Source organism: Callithrix jacchus, chromosome 14, assembly GCF_049354715.1.
Source record: "Callithrix jacchus isolate 240 chromosome 14, calJac240_pri, whole genome shotgun sequence".
Lineage (NCBI taxonomy): Eukaryota > Metazoa > Chordata > Mammalia > Primates > Cebidae > Callithrix > Callithrix jacchus.
In genome coordinates, this window is record NC_133515.1 from 111,159,356 (window position 1) to 111,180,096 (window position 20,741).

The following is a 20,741-nucleotide window of genomic DNA, read 5'->3' on the forward strand; positions in this document are numbered from 1 at the left end:
AGAAGGTAAGATATTTTTATACTTTAAACTTCACATAGCAAAGGTTATCAGTACCTGTTTTTGTGATAATCTCCAAGTTACATACAAACAAGATACCTTCCCATACACATTCCAGGAAGAAAAAATCATGAGGGAAAAACACACACAGTGTTTTTCAAATTCCTCTCACTTGCAGGATGATCTTTATGGGACTTAATGATAAACAACCATGTTTCATTCTTTAAAATGTTTACTAAAAAGAAATATCACCGAGAAAGGGAGTAAGTGGGAAACCTCGTCCTTAGCTTTTGAGAATACACCACTGTGTGGGGCTTCAGTTTCACCCCAGATGTGATTTTCTTGCTGTTAACATGTCCATATGTGAGACGGAAGCCCCACGGTTGAAGAGAAGTGGACTTCAGGTAGACAATAAAGGTGGTTTTGTTAGTCTACAGGTTTCCACTCCTGGGCCATCTGAAAGACATAGAAAAGCAGGTTAACAAAAACCATCTCCAAGCTGTGATCTGGCCACAGTTTGCTTCTGGTTCTCCCAGGAGCTGGCATTGCTGTTAAAGTCTGGACTCTGGGTGTTGTTCCTGGGAAGATCGGGGTGAGCCCTGGGACCTGCAGCATGCACAGCTCCTCACAGCACACACAATGGCAACAGGTCACACGCAGAACGGCCTCAGAAAACAACCTAGAACACTGATTTCAAAATCAGATTGTGTGCAGTGCTGGTGGCCACTCCACTTCAGTTCATCTAAACACCCCTTGCCAATCCTCTGCCCCTTCCTTCATCTTCTCCCACTTCTCACCCCACAGCCCCCGTCCTGACTAACCAGGTTGAGTGTGCTGAGTCTACAGCACTGTTTGAATCTGCATTGTTTGGTTCAATCATGATGCTGAATAACTCTTTTGAAGAGCTATTTAAGCCATCTTCCTAGTATCAAGACCACTCTAAAACTAAGCCCCAAAATGTGAATATCATCTAGAGGCAACATTTAAATTTTTTTATTATGTATCCATTAAGTAAAATAACTGTCTTTTACCTCTAGCAAAATGTTCAGAGTTTAATTCCACTTGATCTATACAACACTTCTATTCTATAGAGTACTATAATACACCTGAAATCTAATTTTAATAAAGAAGAAGGCTGGGCAACATAGTAAGACTCCATCTCTCCAAAAAAAAGAAAAGTAGTCAGACATGATAGCTCATGCCTGTTGTCTCAGCTACACGGGAGGCTGGGGGGGAGTACGCTTGAGCCTGCCATTGTGCCACTGCACTCCAGCCTGAGCAACAGAGCAAGACCCTGTCACAAGAAAAAGGAGGATGAGGAGGAAGAGAAGGAGGAGGAGGGGAGGGAAGGAGGGAGCAGAGAAGAAGAAGGAAGAGGACAGGTGTGGGGGAGAAGAAGAAAGAAGATGACAAAGAAGAAGGAGGAGGAGGAAGAAGCAGAAGAAGAGGAGGAAGCAAGGGAGGGAGGGAGGGAAGAAGGAAGGAAAGAAAAACCTGAGTTCCAGTCTCATCCCTGCTCCCTCCAAGCTACAGGTCTCATGTGACTTCAGGCGAGCCACATAACCCCTATGGGTACTTCACAGTACAATGTCTGTTGGAAATTCTCTGATCTCTAAATCTGTTTCCAGCTCTAACAATCTATGATCCTACTGTTCTCATTTTACAGAAGACAGCTAACGTTCGGGGAGGAAAAGTAAATTGTTCAGGACCCTGTGGTCAAGAAATGGTGGGGCACAGGCCAGGGCCTCGCTCTCTAGCCCTAACCCATTCCTTCCACAGCAGTTTGCTGGTCTAAACCACAGGCACCAGGGCAGCTGGAAGAGAATTCACCCACAAAAGCAGTGAGAAATGCAGTGTTTCAAAGCTCTTTTCCAGCACTAAAATGTATACTCTATGCTTACCATGGAGTCAAATCAAAGTAGATGTGCTCTCTAGCAGAAACTTATTAATTAAAAAACACTCAAGATGAGATGGCGTTGGCTTCTATTTGATCACAAATTTCCCCCTTAAAGTGTAACAAATGCTCCAGTGAAGTCTAACTACAAATCCAGAAATGGAAATATGGTGAATAATAGTTTTTCTTTCTTCTTCTATGTGCAACACTGTATATACCACTAATTGGCAGATGGTGTGAGACTGGTCTGATCTTCAAGAGGACTTGGACCATTCTAGAATCCCCATTGCCATCTTTGAGCCGGCCAGCAGGAAGCTCAGCTAACCTGAAGTCAAGGGCAGGCCTCATCTTAGCAGGGACTCTGCCTGTCTTCTCTCGCTTGGTAACAGAAACGAAAGACACCCACCCACATGAAGTAACTGGATTAGCCGACGTTTCTTAGTGCCTTTTGAGTGTCCAGGACCTTTCTTTCTGCTTATGATAAGCAATTCTCCCAACAGCCTATGAGTTAGTTATTGTTATTAGCTCTAAACTGAGACACGGACCTTAATGAGGGGAAAGGCCCAATCTGCATACTGACTTGAGAGTCCATTCTCTTAGCCACCAAAAACGTGCATAGGTTTCTACAGTCCATTTGGGACATACAAGGCATATATATATATATATATATATATATATATATATATATATATATACACCTATATTGGCAAAGATACGTACATACATGTGTGTTTTGTGTGTAGATAAAAACAGATGTGCATAGTTATTATAATATGCCTTAATTCATTTTTTAAAAGGAAGAATAAATTACAGATAACTATGTTACATGTGCCATTGTAAGGTGGCCAAGTCAGTCTGGAATGCCAGGTATGGGCTGACAGCGAAAGAGAAGGTCTGCCCAGACAGGCAATACTTCACCCAGTCTCACCCACCACTCTCTTCCCTCCCAGACTTGCACAGCTAGGGACTAGAGGAAGGAATTCCAGATGAATTTAGGCTTACAACATGTTTTTAAAAACTTTAAGTCTTGCCACCAAAATAGGAAATTCACAATCTTAATATTCCACCAGTATGCCTCTTGAGCATGTGAAAAAATGTCTACTTTTATTTTCATTTGTCTTGTGATCCTTCCTAGTTTGTTTTCTTCATGACATGGTTGGCATTTTGTTCTCATGGGATTTGTTGTTTTATTTGTTACCCCCTTGAGTTGTGTATTTCTGAGATGGCCATGCCAGGCATGGCTGAGTGGGCAACTCTAGCCTCTCAGGTGTCTGCTCTCAGCATGACTGTCCCGAGGACGGCTGCATGGGGGACTCCAGAGTCTCAGGTGTCTGCTCTCGGATGACTGTCCCAAGAATGGCTGCATGGGGGACTCCAGAGTCTCAGGTGTCTGCTCTCGGATGACTGTCCCAAGAATGGCTGCATGGGGGACTCCAGAGTCTCAGGTGTCTGCTCTCGGGATGACTGTCCCAAGGATGGCTGCATGGGGGACTCCAGAGTCTCAGGTGTCTGCTCTTGGGATGACTGTCCCAAGGATGGCTGCATGGGGGACTCCAGAGTCTCAGGTGTCTGCTCTTGGGATGACTGTCCCAAGGATGGCTGCATGGGGGACTCCAGAGTCTCAGGTGTCTGCTCTCGGGATGACTGTCCCAAGGATGGCTGCATGGGGGACTCTGGCATCTCAGGTGTCTGCTCTCGGGATGACTGTCCCAAGGACAGCTGTGTGGATGACTCCGGCCTCTCAGGTGTCTGATCTTGGTGTGATTGTCCCGGGCATGGCTGCATGGGGGACTCTGGAGTCTGAGGTGTCCGCTCTCGGTATGGCTCTTCCAGCTATGGCTGCTCGGGGGACTCTTGTTCCTCAGGTGTTTGTTCTTCTTGTCTTGGTGATGATTTTTCTTGTGATTGTCTCATCGGTGGTTTGTTATGGGCTTCTATTTCTACTGGGGTTTCTAGTAGTAGAAGTGCATTTTTTTCCTCTAGAATGTCATATGGTTCATTTTCTTGTTTTCAGTGAACAAAATAAAACAACAAAATCACCAATAAATGTAGTAGCCATCTAAACCAACTGAAATAAATCAAAAAAAGACGAATATTGCTGCTGTATTACTGACTTTGTAGTGACAGTGGTAATACTAAGAAAAACATTTTCACATAGGGTATTACACATGCAATGTGTCTTTGCATGCTTTATCTCCAACAAGCACAAAATAGGACGCAATACCATCAGAGACAAAGTTGTGTTAGCAAATGTTAATTACACAGACACAATCCATTAGTCATTTAAAAACTGAGAAGTCGCAGGGCAGACTGTTGCTTTTTCTATGAGTCAGTAAAACAGAAAAAGGCATTTTCAGTAAAATGAAAAAGAAAGAAATCAGAGTGCAGGAGAATCTAGAGGCCATGTTCTTCAGAGGAGACCCCAACACATGAGAACCAGCCTTCGGAGCTCAGGAAGCCATGCAATCCACCTTTCACCAGCCAAACTACATTTCCCGCTAACACTGACTTTCCTGTGGGATGAATGCCGTTTGGCAGAGGAAATTAAAAATGCTCCTGAAAACTGAAAACAACACTCTTTGAAATAATACTTGAAAAGATGTGTTCCGTGAGCAGCCTTGCAGAACCTGAGAGGGGCCGGGTAGCTCAGCTGACGTGGAGAACTCAGCACGTTCACAACTCCCTTCCCCGAAATCTGCCCAGACCCAAACTAGAAACCTCCACTCCAATTTCACTCTCGCCGCCTATATCCACTGTGTGGCCAGGTGTGGTCAATTTTGTCTGCTCCCAGGAATCTGTCACTTCCTGTCTAGCCCCTTCATACCTGATAGAGAATATGAGGCATGCACATAATCCTCTCATCCCTTTCCCTTCTCTCACTGCTGTCACAGCACTTCTTAGAAACATAAATGTGGTCACGTCATCTCCCTGCTTTAGCATTTCCTAAAAGATAAAGACCAGAATCCTTATGTTGCTGTAGAGCTGCCCTTAATGTGTTACCAGACAGCACACAGCAAAATGGAGCCAGGTGACTAGTTCGGACCAAAGGGACATGAAAGGTGGTGTGTCCCTTCTGGGCTGAGATGGCTGGGTATCTAGTGTGGCTTCCTTATGTCTTCCCTTTCTCCTCCTGTAGCAAACTCAGAGACCATGTGTTGAGGACAGCAGCATCACAAAATCAAGGACCCCTGAGTCACCATGTGGAGGAGACCCACCCGGGAAGGCCTCCAATTCATAGTAGGCTGTCGTGATCAAGAAATAAGGATTTATTGTGGAAAGCCACTGAGATTGGGAATTGATTTTTTTTTTAGACGGAGTTTCGCTCTTGTTACCCAGGCTGGAGTGCAATGGCGCGATCTCGGCTCACCGCAACCTCCGCCTCCTGGGTTCAGGCAATTCTCCTGCCTCAGCCTCCCGAGTAGCTGGGATTACAGGCACGCACCACCATGCCCAGCTAATTTTTTTTGTATTTTTAGTAGAGACGGGGTTTCACCATGTTGACCAGGATGGTCTCGATCTCTTGACCTCGTGATCCACCCGCCTCGGCCTCCCAAAGTGCTGGGATTACAGGCTTGAGCCACCGCGCCCGGCCGGGAATTGATTTTTTTTAACTACAAATTAGCCTTGCCTTCTCTCACTGACGGACCTTAAGAACTGAACCTTGTTTTACCTCCATCTCCTTCACCTACTCTTCCTTCCTGAGGCACATTCACTTTTTGCTCCAACTGCACCAAACTCATTGCACTCCCCAAATGCACCCTCACTCTTCCATGCACTTGGCTGACTCCTCTGCCCACCATCCCCTTCCACAGTCTGTCAAGTTGGCCAATTCCTCCTACCAGCCCTTCCCAATTCATTTTTGCAATCCTCTCCTTTATAACACATTCTATAAATCCCTGCAGCCTCCCTCCCAGGCCCAGACAGTCAGTTGTTCCCTCTGTAGTATATTTCCAGGGTATCCAGTACACACCTGTAATTTAACACTCATCTCTCTTGCTCAAATTTCTTGTCTATAGATCTGTGCCCCAACACCAATACACATGAGCTTCTTGAGAAACACAAAACTGAGTCTAATTCCAATGGATTCCCTCCACATTCTGGATAGCACTTGGCCCAGGGTCAGCAGTTCCATATTGTCTGTTTTTAAAAATGATTAATGACACATAAGTCCTGGTGCCTCTGTCTACTTTCAGATCAATCCTGAACCAGTCACCTTCCTTTAACTGAAACTGGGTTTCAGTTCATTCTTTCTTTGCAAATAGAGATACAAACGTGGATCTTTAGGAACTGGAGGATTGAGATGACGTGACAATGAAAGCACACTGTGAATGGAAAAAATTGATGCCTACATGATATGATAGTGATTATCACTTAAAAGCTTGAACACAAAAAGGGAGGTTGTTATTGAAGAAAATACAAAGTCACACGTTGTGATACATGACTATGTGCCAAGCAAAGGCAGGGGCTGAGTACGCTGAGGGCGAAGCGACCCTCTGCTGATCCCACAGGGAGACCTGCTGCTCATGCCGCACACCTGGCCCTCCCTTGCACCTGGGCATGATTCTCTGTGTCAGGTCTGTCTTCCCCACCAGACTGCCAGCAATAGAGCACAGGGATTGCGTTTACTCATTTGGTTTCTGAAGTTCCCAGCTCAGCCTGGCACATGAAAGAAACTCAAAAAGATGTTTGATAAATAAAAGAATAAAATATACATAATGAATGAACCAGCAGTCTGCTAGTCCCACACATAAAGCATTCCCCAAAACACATAAGATTAGAATGTGCAGAATTAAAAATAGATTTAAGATATTAACATGTATGCACATGAATATTAATTTATTATGTAATATAAAAAGATATAAAATATTAATATAAAATAATATTTGTGCTGTGTTACTACAGAGTAAAATGCATTTTCAAAAACTTCGGCGTTCACCTTCCCTTTTAAATCCAGTCATCTAGGAGACGTTCCTGGCACTGCGTCTGTGTGCTCTGTTGGAGTTCTTTCAGAACTCAGCCCACAACCCAACAGGCACCTGAGTGGCTGAAAATGTCCCCTAAGGACACTCATGTGTGTCTACAGCCTGTCGTCTAAAACTTATACTTCTTATCACAAGTTTCAGGAGCTTTTCTGTACAAAATATTATCAGAGTAAATGCAGTGAAAGATTAAACTAATTGAATGATGGAAAATCTGCCAAAACTGCATTGTTGACTGACAGACCGTGTCACGGTATGGTACGCCAAAATCTTCATTTGTCAGCTGACCTGAAGCTTGCCGTACACAAGATGGCTTAGGGGGCTCCAGGCAGAGTCATGAGAGCGTGGTTTATTCAAAGGCCACATGAGCACAGGGGATGGCTGCCCATCAGTGGGAAGCTTGGTGACGCCCCCAGCGGGGCAGGGAATCGCCGGGGCCTCGCTGCAGACACGTTCGCCCGCGCTGTGCCCTGTGTCACACAGAAGGGTCCGTGAGTGAGCACTGGTCATAGGGTCTCTTAGCAGGAAATGGAATCACTTTTTCACTCTTGCTGAGGTTCTTGAGAGATACTGGAAACAAGCAAACGACAACAAAAATCTAGACACTAGTGAGCTGACCAAAAAGTGTGAAACCATCATACTCTAATATAAGATCCACAGATAAAAGATTTACTGGAATGTACCCCTGACTAGCTTAGAGAACATTTAGGGCCAATTTCAGTAAAAAACATAATTATGCTTCTATTCTGCAGAAAATCATCCCAACATTACACAAATTGTACCTTCTGAGATTATAGGGCACTGGCAGAATTTTGATCTTATTTTTCTTCCCCCTAACCCCTCCCCAAAAAGCATATTTTACTTGAATTAGGTTTTCTTTCCCCTCTTCCTGAAGGGTCCGTGAGTGAGCAGTGGGATTTCACAGCAGGCAGCCAGCCACATGTGGTGGCATTTCCCCTGCTCTCCATGAGATTCAGGAGGTGACAGGGTCTTTCCAGCTGACCAGTAAAATGCAGGTGCTGGGCGTTCTCTGTGAGCAACCAGCAAATGTAAACCGGCTCGGCTTCCACAGCAGCTGCTTTGTCAAACCTCAATAGCAAAGAGCAATAAAACAATACTCACTCTAAAATGAAAAATACCAAAAGTACAAATGTATGTTTGCACCAACACTCACAAGATAAAACACACAAATGCACACAAGTGTCATATCCATAAATGCAATAAACCTTTCACTGATCTCCCCATTGAACAGCTTTTCCAACAATTCTGCTTTGATCTCCGCTATGGTGAAGACTGTGGGCGTCTCTGCCGATTCAGCAACTTGGCAGGAAAATACTTGTTCTAGTCTAGATATATGCCCGTAAGTGTATCTGTGTGTCCAAGCTGCTATCAGCATAATTAACACAGAAATCTCTTTGCTAATAAGCACTTCACTTCCATTGAACTCAGTAGCCACATAACTAGACGGAGGCTGTTCTGGATCCCTGACAGCTTGGCGAGTGAGATGAAAAAGACGTGAGAGCAGATGCGGGAGCTGACAGCCGGGAATGAGGAATTCCAGAAGCCGCCAGAAGAGCTGGCTGGAGACATTAAACGGCCAACACAAGCAGCTGGGGAAATCTGAAAACTAGAGCAGAGGGAAAAACGAACAGGAATGAAGGGTTTCAAGAGAAGGCTGGTTTTGATTACAATTGTGTGAGGTCAGAGGCCACAAGGAATCAGACCATAACAGCGGGATGAGGTTGGAAAAGCCACTGCCTTTGTCCACAAAGAATTTCCCCAATTGTACATTTTAAAGTATTATGTGATTTGAACATTACGTAAGTACTGCAGTCAATACTCGGTTGAAAACCTAGTTTTTATTTTCACTTATTTTTGTGGCTGCCAGAAGCCCCAACAGCTGCTGGTTATGAATTAAGATGTCAGGCTCAAATTTGTGAAAATAAATCCAATGTTTTGGTTGAAGGTATAATTAGTTCGTGAAAAGTTAGAAACCCGGAGTTAGATAGCATTTAATTTCTATATTTGGTAACTATTACCTAGGCAACTGATTTCTCTGTGGGCTAGAACATTTTTAAATAAATCAGCAAAGACCTTACCAAGTCCTTATGGGGGTTACAATTTACATCAAAAAGTGGTTTGAATTCACAAAATCTCTGATGGTGGCTTGAAGGCTTTCCTGTCCCTCTGTGCCCTAGAATAACGGCTTAACCTAATGATCTCTCCTGCAACCACTATAGACGTTTTTATTCTTAAAATATAAAAATATTTTTATTTTCTATATTCAAACACACTCATCATAGAAAATCTGAGAAACAGAGCAAAGCCAAAATCTGGAAATAAATCTAAATCATAAACCCACCATGTGATGTAAGTTGTAACCTAAATAAGTCTAACAATAGGGAATAAGAACTTAGCTCTAATTTTGTGGCCTTGGGGCAAACTTCTAGACGGGATGCCTGGTTCAAACGGCCTATGTGCTTTTCAGATTTTTAAGACATACTTCAGAGTCTGACTCTCCTGAGGACACAGCCCCACGGTACCGTCTCGAACGATGCTTTTCTCTTCCACACGCTTGAACCACTGGTCACCCCTGCTTGTACCCACCGCTGTCTCCAGATCCTCACCCCTTCGTCCTCCCTAAAACCCTTAAGCCTCTGGGAAGCTCCTGACATCAGATTCTACCATCCATCCTCTTTCTTTTGAGTAGTTGTCTACTGAGCTCCAGGCCACACCCCTTACTCCCAGCTCATGTTAGCCCTTGGTTTCTCTCTCCTCTGTCTCCGTCGTAATCCTTGGAGACCACGACAGCTACTCAATGCAAACCTTCCAATCATGGTTTCTCAGTGCCTCGGCCTCATCACATCTCATGATCCTGCTTCTTATCACAGACCACACCCTAGACCCTGTGATTCCCAGGAATTCTGACCCACCTCCATTCCACCTCCCGTCTTTACAGCCCTCTCCCTCTAATGCCTCCACTCCGATTCTCCTACCTCATCAGCACCTCTGTTCCACCAGCCCTGCCACCATTTCACCCTCCCACCTCTAACTTGTCCACATCCTCCTGTATCGACTCTGCAGCCACTGTCTGCCCCTGGACCCACACCTTCCATTCGCGATCACTGACTTCAAGGGCTCCCTACTGCCACGACGTAACCCGGATCGTTGCTCCAGTTCTTCCAGCAGCTCACTCTTCCAAGTAACTAACTCGTGCTTCCTTTTTCTCCAAAGCTCCACCACCCCCCATCCACACTCACAGTTCACAGTCCAGCCTCTGTGTATGAAAATAAGAGCACTCAGAAAAGATGTCCACCGGCCCCACCCACACTTCCTCACCTCCCGGGATCTGTGTCCACATCCTCTGTCCTTCAGAGGGGCAGTCCTGTTCCAGGATAGAACCAACCCTCCCACTGCACATGGACTCCACACCACTGGCCAGCTGAGGAAGGCCCACCTGGCAGTTGTCGCCTCTCTTGATCCTACATCCTCAATCTGTTCCCATTTAGATGAGAACAAACATGTTGTAATAGCTATGACCCCAAAAAAACCCAGCCTCCACCATGTGCCCCTCCAAAAACAACCCGGCCTTCACCATGTGCCCCTCCAAAAACAACCCAGCCTTCACCATGTGCCCCTCCAAAAACAACCCGGCCTTCAGCAAAGGCCCAGTTCCTGCCCCGTGTCCCCGGGCCTGGTGTCCCCATCCCACTGCTCACACTCTTTGGACCAGCCCCTACCGGGCTCACATTCACCTTTCTACAGGAACAATGTGTTAGCCTATGAACGACTTCCATGTTGGCAAATACAAGGAGTGCTGGTTGGGTATTTTGTAGAATGTCCTTAATTTGGGTATAACTGATATTGTCTCATATATAGACTGTAATTATGACTGGAGGGGACAATTCCACAGAGATCAAGTGCCCTGCATCATACCAAGAGGTGTATCACATCTGCATTAATTCATCAGTGGCGAGATTAACCTTGACCACAGGTAGGAGGTGCAGGTCAGATTTCTCCACCATAAAGTTTTCTGATGTTTTCTTTCAAATATTGAAAATCAGTGATTTTGGCTGGGCACAGTGGCTTATTGCTGTAATTCCAGCACTTTGGGAGGTCAAGGTAAAAGGATCATGTGAGGCCAGGAGTTCAGGATCAGCCTGGGCAACACAGCGAGATCCTGTCTCTACAAAAAATTTTAAAAAAAAATCCAGGCATGGTGGTGTGCACCTGCAGTCCCCCAGCCTTTTAGGAGGCTACGGTAGGAGGATCAGGAGGATCACCTGAGCCCAGGAGTTTGAGGCTGCAGTGAGCAATGATGGTGCCACTACACTCCAGCCTGGGCAACAGAGTGAGATGCTGTCTCAAAAAGAAAAAAGATAAATCAATGATCTTGTCCTTACCTTTAATTTAATATAAAAAATGAGACTCAAGGCCTCAAATCAATGACCTGAACAGTTTCACTGTGTATTCCTATTAGTGGGACTAGAACCTCTGATGGCTTCAGACCTCTAGTTCACTATGTTGAGTTTCTTTTCACCAACTAGAAACTCAAATATTCAAAAATGATTAAACCTAGAGACATATAAGGAATAGAAATGACACAGGGAACCAGAGATTCCCGTGGGAAGTGAGAGCCGCGCTCCCGCAGGGAACCGGAGATTCCCGTGGGAAGTGAGAGCCGCGCTCCCGCAGGGAACCGGAGACTCCCGTGGGAAGTGAGAGCCGCGCTCCCGCAGGGAACCGGAGACTCCCGTGGGAAGTGAGAGCCGCGCTCCCGCAGGGAACCGGAGACTCCCGTGGGAAGTGAGAGCCGCGCTCCCACCTGAAGGCTTTCTCCAGGATGCTGCCTGATGTCATTCATTTCATACAAATGGCCTGATTTTCCCTCTACTTGACTTTCTAATTTATCGCTTGGTGTTTATATTTGTATTCTTCTTTTAAAGGATTTCCATGTTCTCTTATCTCTATGTTTATTGCAAACCACCTCAAGTCTCCTTGGTAATAAATAAAAGTTGCTTTAATAATTAAAAAAGAGAGCAGAGAGGCTCAAGAATGCCGCAGTGGGCCTGGCTGTCCTGTTCACACATTATTTAAATGTAAGCGGACACTCAGCATTTCTTAGAAAGATGTTATAAATTCAACCCACATAACACCTGTGTGGGCCTTAGAGTGACTGGTGTCACAGAACAATTACATGGCAAGTGGAGAAGCACTTCCATTGCCCCTGGGAAGGCAAACTCATGTATTTATGGGAATAATAGAAGCTTTGGAGCAAGACAAATCTAGATTTAAAACCTACTTTCTAGTTATATGGCCATGGAAAAATAATTTACCTCTCTGAGTCTCTCTCAGTTCAAACTTAGAAAACTAATACCTACCATTTCAACAGCAATCCTCACGAGGATAAAAAGAACGAATATAAATGAGATACACAGCACCGTTCCCAGGAGGTAATGTGTGATGCTCCTCCCCTTCCCCAGCTGTCCTCAGTACCTTAGTGTGCAGTGCAAGTGACCTCCCAGGGGATCTCTGCATTTCCTCCCACAGACCCCGAGCAGGCAAAGACACTGAAGTCATGTGTAGAAAAAGATGGCTGGAGGAGGTCCATGCTGAGCATTCACAGTCTGAAAAGGTACATACTGTATGATTCCGACCCTATGACATTCTGGAACAGGCGAAACCATGGGGACAGTAGAGAGACCCACTGTAAAGTGATTACAACAGGCTTGAAGGGGACAGGGGAATGGACGGGGCTGGGGGGGGCGGTCACAGGATTTTTAGAATAGTGAATCCTCTCTACACGGCTCTGTAATGGGGGATGTGTGTCATTACACATTTGTCCAAACTTGTAGAATGGGTAACACCAAGAGGGAGCCCTAATGTCAACTGCGGACTTGGATGACGGTGATGTGATGGGTGAGTGTTGGTTCGTTGGTCGTGACAAATGTACCACTCTGGTGGGAGATGGACGCTGACAGCCAAGGAGCCTTGGGCCAGGGATGGGAATGAGCGGAACGGAGAGGGAGTGAACAGGAAATCTCTGTACTGTTTGCTCAATTTTGCCATGAAAGTAAAACTGCTCTGAAACATAAAGCCTATTTTAAAAACAAGGAGAAAACAGAGAGCAGACTCTTTCAAACATTCTGTACTCAAAATCAGTGTTGCCACGTAGGGGCGACAGAGAAGACTGCTACTTACCTCCACTGCTTAAAGCTAATGGACTCCAGCTAAGCAATGACGCCTTATGGTAGGAAAGGACTTCTGAACAGCTAACCTCCGCTCTCTTCTGCAACTTGCTATGCTTCTTTTTATTAAAAACTTCAAATATCCATTTCATTTATTTTCATTAATCCTAATGATAAAGAAGTATTTAAGTAAGCTAGACCTCCTATATGGCTGGACAAGCTTGATATTCACCTTTTAGCGGCAGTAACGTTTCTAAACTGAGCTGATGATCAGTGATATGGTCTCGACTTGGGGTACACTTCCAAAGGACGTCATGGTAGACATGCTCATAAAACGAGGTTTAAAAGGTGAGCTCCGAGTCCTGGAGGGCTGACACAATGGCAGTGGAAATGGTATATGGCAGACAGCATGCAAAACGTGTAGGAAAAATGTGTCAGATGCAAATGAAAGACCCTCTACTTGTGTCCGAAACCTAAGTTTATGTGATCACAGGATACAGAAGCTATGTTTGGCACATATAAGACTTGGTGGGTACAGGAGGCAGAAGAATGGCCCCCAAAGAGGACCACATCCTAAGCCCAGAGCCTGTGACTACGTTAGCGTGCGTGGCAAAGGGGAATCAGGTTGCAGTGAAATTAACATTGCTAATAAAGACGGAGGGTATGCTGGATCATCCACAGTGCCCAACATGATCAGAAGAATTCTCAAGAGTGAACGAGGAAGACAGAAGAGGAGAGCCAGAGGGCAACGTGGCTGCAGAAGGATGCTCAGAGGAACACAGTGTTGCTGCCTTTGAAGACAGAGGAAGGGTCTGCAAGCCAAAGGATGCGGACAGCCTCTAGGAGCTGGAAAAGTCAAAGAGATTCCCCACAGAGCCTCCAGAAAGGAACACAGCTCAGCCAGCAACTTGTTTTCAGCCCAGTGAGACCGTGTTGAATTTCTGACCTACAGAACTGCAAATCATAACACTGTGCTGTTGTAAGCCACTGAATCCATGATAATTTGCCACTGTGGCCACTGGAAATTAAGAAAAGCTCTCCCGCCATCTCTAGCATCCTCTGGAGAAGTGCAGTGTAGGGAGGTATACACTAGACACTGCGGGAGAGACACTGCACGGTTCACCCTCACCTTGAGTCCTGCGCTCAGGGCCAGGGCCACACCATCAGAGGCATTTAAATCAATGTGAAGAAAATGACTACAAATCAAGGCATACGCCTAATATTGGAGGAACTTGGGCATTTGACTTCATTTGGAGAAGAGAAGACTCAAGCGGAACATAAAAGCTCTCTGTTCATGTCCATCAGGCTCATGATGACAATGGGAAGGGCTGAACCTGTGTGGGGTTCACAAATTTCCCAAGAGTTGGAACCAAGAAGGAGAATCTAATTCCTTGGCCTCATCTGACCAGTGAGGACGTGGGCCCTCCACAATGCACCTGAGTGGATACAGCCCCTCAACAGCAGGTCCAGGGCTACTGCCAGGTCTTTTGGATGCAGGGCTGGCTCTCCCCTGCACCACACTGCAGTCCTAGGCATCATTTTATACCTAAGCAGGGGATCACAGAACATCAGCACATAGATGTACCAAAAAAAAAAAAAAAACCAATAAAAGCACTCATAATTTCCAGGATCAAAAGAGACACCACGTGCCTAAGTTATCACTGACCAAATATTTGTGAACTGCGCAGAAGCATTTAGGTGAGCTGATGGATACATGAGCATTCTCAGCACAAATATCAGGGCCTGAAGCACAAGCAAACGTGAACCATTTGGTTTTCCTTCAGCTCTCCTTATCCTTGGGTAAAGTAAGATGTATATTCGGTGAAATAATGTGCTGCGTGGCCAACATCCTTATCTATGGCCCAGGGCTATGACCTACATGGCACTAACCTTCAGCTCCTCTGATGGCTTCTGCACAGAAGGTGGCCACTTCCCTTCCACAACAGAAGCTAAGACTTAGAAGGGCAAGCTTCAGAAGCCGACACTGACTTAATTTCACACGATGTGTCATAAGTGAAAAGAGCCATCAAAGCAGAGGTTTCATCCACCGGCCACCTAATCGGAAGAGGAGAAGAGGGGCACAAGGGTTTTCTAAGGGGTCGGAGAGACTGAAGGCCCTGAAACCCAGAGATTTCCACTCTGCTTAGGGTGGCTTTAAGGAAAATCGTAAAAACAGCAGGGAAAATGGGCAGAAGCCTGGTTCAGGGAAGTAAATCTCTATAGCTTTACCAAAAGATATAAAAAGAATTAAGAAATAAACCATTATGATTAACTTTGCTTGGAGCAAGCTGTTATCACAAGTCAAAGGAGGCTGTCAAAATAGACAGGAAAAGCTGGTAGGAACCGTGCAGCATGGCAAGATGTGCTTTTGAACTGGAACCCTGTGACCAAAAAGGCGGGTCGGGCACGCAAGTGTGTGCGCCGTCCTCCACAAGGGCCATTGCTGCCTGCTAAACTCTGTCCCCAAATGCCGGTCGCTTTTTGAACAACAATCAATAATGGCTCACCACAGAGCCGAGCTAATCTGTGATCATAAAAACATTAATTCATTTTTAAGCATTCCTTAGTTGCCAGATTGACTAAAATCAAAGCCAAAAAAAAAAAAGACATCTAATGAAGCCTTATGGAATGAGAATCTGGCCTGAAAATGCGACCTGTCCAGATTCTCAGGCTCACAGCACAGAGAGACTGAGAGGTAGGAAGCGGATGTGTTGCACACACCCAAAGAAGAGGATTCCTACAGCCGGCGTCACAGGCCCTGGGCAGAGTGACCGTGTGTTCCTGTGCCTGGGCCGCTGGAACTGCGAACACTTCAAAGCGAAGGAAAGCAGACTGAAAAATTATCATGGAAAATAATTGGCATTTTCTTTGTTTCTTTTGTGCCCTCTTTTTGAATACCCCTTCGCTTCCTAATTCTCAAAAACAAACCAAAATAACTTCAATAAACCAGCCAAAAATTATTCCCGGTGAGCTAAAGAAAACCTTATTACTGCCTTGAATTAAACTTCAAGGACTTAAAATTGCCTCATTCTCCCAGAAAAATAAAACCTGCAAACTCACAAAATGTCAGAAGGCACTGCAGTGTTCCGAAACAAGGTGTCACAAGTGGTAAGAATGCCAGGACTTTTAAGCGCCTGATTCTATGGAGTTTGGTAGGATTGATGGCCACTCGCAGTCGTAAGCATTCAGCAGGAAAGGTAACATGTTTCAAGTGAAGTGTGAAATGGGCTCATTCCCTCCTCCCAAATAAATCTGCCTGCTGGGCCACAGTTTCTGGTGGCCTCAGACTGGCTGATTAACTTCAATGGCCCTGTGTAACACAGCACACTGAAAAACAGCTCAGAGACCTTGAAGGCTGTAATTGAACTATGATGCTATTGAGGAGAATCCAAAGGGTAACTGGGCACTTGGAAACAAACCAGTGAGCTTATAAAATAACTCACAGTCACGTGCCCAGGCTGCCCAGGCTGCCCAGTGCTGACATGATGAGGAACCCACAGGCAAGCCCACAGAGAGAGGATGGCCAGGGGGAGCGGCACCCACCCGCACCCAGCCCTGCACCCAGCCCCGCACCCAGCACACCACTTTCCTGGCCATGGAATAGGTGGGATAGAGGAGGCAATCTTCTTGAATTTCTGCTGTTTCTATTGTCACCTTTGTTACCAAGCACAAGACAGGTAATCATTCTATTGAGAATAACCACCTGGCGAGGTTACCGTGAAAATAAATATGAAAAGGAAATGTCTACAAAGGCATTTTATAATCTGCACATACTTTTAAATTATGATTACAGCAGATGGTTCCCTGTATGTTTGATCGGCTTAAGGCCCAGTAAAGGTCTGCAGACTTTCATGTGATTTTTAAAAAGTGCTCAGAACCTTGACTTGAAAGGGCAGAGGAAGGGCTGAAAGGGGAAAACCGGCTAGATTTTGCCCACTGGTATTTTTTCTGGGGCAAATTGTCACCTGAACAGCATCCTTCGATTAAAAATGAAATAACGAGAAGAAAAGAACGGTACAGTTTAGACCCGCATTCTAAAACTGGGTGGACGCTTCATCAAACTGGGTATGGCCAGCGAGTTCTTTTCTGGTCACTAGGTGGCGATCTGGGGCCCAAAGGCGCTTCTACTCCAACGTGGTGAAAATCGCACCTCTGTACTTTAATATCTGGGGAACTGCTTTATAAACCATTTTTCTTGAAAGCAGAAAAAGTTTCTCTGATCATCTTGTTGGCATTTATCACACTGAATGACATCTTTTCTCTTAAGTTACCAAGAAGACTAGATCAGAAGGTAAACATTCCCTAGGATTCAATGAAAAGCACATTTCCCCAACATTCCGTACCAATTGTTGAAAGATGTTGACTGAAGGAATATCAACAATTACAATGAACTTTTGAATTTGAAACTCCAAGTAGCGTAATGTATGACAAGTCCCAAGTAAGCCTGTGTTCCTTTGTTCCTTGACCTGTCTCCACAGACGAGAGCAGCATGAAGATGACTGCCCAGAGAGCTCTCACTCCAGCTTGGGAACTGAGAACCGCGTGACCCTCTCGTGTCCCTGTCTGACCTGTCACAGGCTGCTGCTTCCGACACACAAAGTGGACCCCCACCCCGGCCCTGCCCCTGCTGCCTCCCCTTCCACATGGCTTTGCCTCTCCGTGCACAACGAGGCCCAGATGTTCTCTACTCCATACGTAGCCTTCAGGCAGCTCTGAGATGATTTCCTCCCCTTCCAGGTTCCCCTCAGGGTTAATTTAATCGGATTGTAACCAAGTCTGAATTCTAAGATAAGTCAGCCACCGTGATGGGGGATGGGCTTCTGCCAGGACTGGGGTGTGGCTTGTCTGCCTGCCTGTGAGCTAGCAGAGCTCCTCTCAACCTCTCCTTTGGTCCAGACTCCTGTATCTGTCTTCAAGAGGAACAACGTTCAGGTCCTCACACATGGGTTCACTTAATAAACAATTAAGGCGGGTAGTGGGGAGGGGAGGGGGGCGGGGAGGCCATAGAAATACCTCATAGGACATATTATCTCATAGACTCTTAATTACCATACTTTTTTTTAATGGGGGCTGCAGGTGCTTTATTTGCACTATAAATCACATCCAAAGAACACGAAGGTTATTGATAAAGATCTTAGACACAGTGCAAAGCTGTGGAATGAGCTGTTGGGCTTTCCATTCCTTCCCATGGAGAGGGGCCCTTCAAACCTCAGAAGATGTAGCTTGTCAGTGAGTGCCGGCTACCGTGCTGCAAGGTCAGCAACATGGGAAACGACCTGTGACCTTGTTGGCCAGGGTACCTCCTTCCCTATGCTTCAGTTTCCTCATTTACAAAATATCTGACATACATAATTAAAAAACAATAGCTAACACCTACAGAAGATTTTTATAATTTGCAAAGCACTTTCCCAAGCATTATATCAACTAATACTGTGATATATCATTTTTCTTCTTTTCATAGCTACTAAGTTAGACCAGAAAGTCATATACATGAAAACTCTTGGCAAACTGCTTTAAAAACTACAAATGGAAAAAAAATATGGTAACAAATAAACAGCCATGAAAAACTACAGAAATTCACAATTCGGTGATATTATTATGAGGTTTTTATGGGGAGCAAGAAGAAGGTGGTAGACGGAAAGGAAGATCTTTCCCCACGGAGTGTTCTCTGCATATTTTAAACTATATTTCAAGAAACAAAATTAGCCTACATTGTGCCAGCTGTTTGCAATAGGATCTTACAAGTATTTTCATCCGTGGCTGAATTATTACAGAATATATACATTTCTGTTTCTTTGACGTAGTTTTCTTCTTTTTTTTTTTTTTTTTTTAATTTTTTATTGCATTTTAGGTTTGGGGGTACATGTGCAGAACATGCAAGACAGTTGCATAGGAACACACATGGCAGTGGACGTACCTTTCTTCTTTGTGGTGTGTCTTAAGGGAAAGTTTTTCTTAAAAGACACTTGTGAAATATTTTCCCGAAATAGAAACCATCAGTATTAGCAGCTGATACTCTTTTCTCTGAATGATAAACAAGAGTCCTCAGGATATTAGTGCTCAGCTACCTCTGGATCCTGAGGCTTGTGGTAAAGGTTAGTCCACTGAAGATGTTAATGTACTCAACGATGATTTGTCAAAACATGAGAGCCGGAGCTGGAAGGCCACCCGCCTCTCCCGGCTGCAGCAGTGATCAGCTTCATTCTGCCCTGGAAGTCCAGACTAAGGTATATGAAGCCCACAGGATCCCCACTGTCTAGATAAGCTCTGTTAGTCAACACTCAGGCTCCAACCCAAATCAGGGCAGTACCATGACCACGCTGGAGCCCTGGACCTACAGACTTATTTCATGGCTTGCTGCAAGCTTTCCACTGCCATCCCATCTCCCTAAACATTTTCCATATCAAAAATGACCCAGCTTTAACTTCGAAAGAAAACAACTATAATGGCCGGATAATCGACAAAATTACAACTCTCTTGAACCCATCAGAGAGTTCAGGTCACAAGGCAACCAAGTAGCCTGAAATCTAAGGAAAGACAAACTCCTCCTAGAAGACACAGGATTCGAGCCTGGCTTCCCTAGGGCATGGCCTGAGAGAAAGACAAGACTGCCAAAGAAAGGCATAAAAAGATTTCTGCTAAGAGTTTTGGTGAATGTGGGTGATTGTAGAAGCTGCTGGCACAGGAAAGCTTGCACTCACTCCCAGGGTATTTTCTGCAAACTTCACTGATTGCTCACAAAAGAGATGAGGGGCTGGGGCAGAAGGTAAAAACTATCAACACAGAATTCTATAGCCATGAAAATATCCTTTGCAAATGAAAAAGCCTAATATCAGAGTCCCAAAATACATGGAGCAAAAACTGACTGAATTGAGGAAATAAATAGATAATTCAACATTAACAGTTGGAAAATTCAATACTTTACTTCCAAAATCTAGGTGGAATATCAACAAAGAAATGAAAAACGTTAACAACATAAACCAAGACATAAGACACTCTACTCCATCCAACAACAGCAGAATGAATCTTCTTCTCGAGTGCATGTAGAACAAGACTCAGGAGAAACCAAATATTAGGCCATAAAACAAGTCTCAATACATGTAAAAGGCTTTAAATCGTATGTTCTCCAAACACCATGGAATGACATTAGAAATCAGTAATAGAAGGAAATTGGAAAACTTACCAAAATGTAAAAACATGCTCTTAAGTGAAAAGATAGATCAGAGAGGAAACCACAGAAAAATTCGAAAATACTTTGAGATGAATGAAAAGTAAAACGCAATAAAATTTACGGGATATCACTAGAGCAGCGCTTAGCGGGAAATTGCATTGGTCCATTTTCACGCTGCTGATAAAGACATACCTGAGACTGGGCAATTTACAAAAGAAAGAGGTTTAATGGACTTATAGTTCCACGTGCCTGGGGGAACTTCACAATCGTGGTGGAAGGCAAGGAGGAGCAGGTCATGCCTTATATGGATGGCAGCAGGAAAGAGTGGGTGCAGGGAAACTCTCACTTATAAAACCATCAGATCTCGTGAGACTTATTCACTATCGTGAGACCAGCACGGGAAAGACCACCCCATGATTCAACTACCTCCCACCAGGTCCCTCCTACAACAAGTGGGAGTTCAAGAGGAGACTCGGGTGGGGACACAGACTAACCATATCAAAAATGTATAT

General features: G+C 44.8%; 1 protein-coding gene across 8 annotated transcripts in view; it reads right to left on the reverse strand.

Moving 5' to 3' along the window:
• Positions 1 to 219: 219 nt before the first annotated feature.
• Positions 220 to 20,741, reverse strand: part of DCDC2C (doublecortin domain containing 2C) — a 147,974-nt gene continuing 127,452 nt past the window's right edge. For 6 of the 8 annotated variants that reach the window (XR_013526221.1, XR_013526220.1, XM_035273313.3 and 3 more), the window contains one exon: positions 220 to 453. The gene's annotated coding sequence lies outside the window, so the exon portion shown is untranslated. Of the gene's footprint in view, positions 454 to 7,158; positions 7,441 to 13,071; positions 13,226 to 20,741 lie in introns of all 8 variants that reach the window. The other 2 variants (XR_004733850.3, XR_008476500.2) reach the window with 2 other exon arrangements.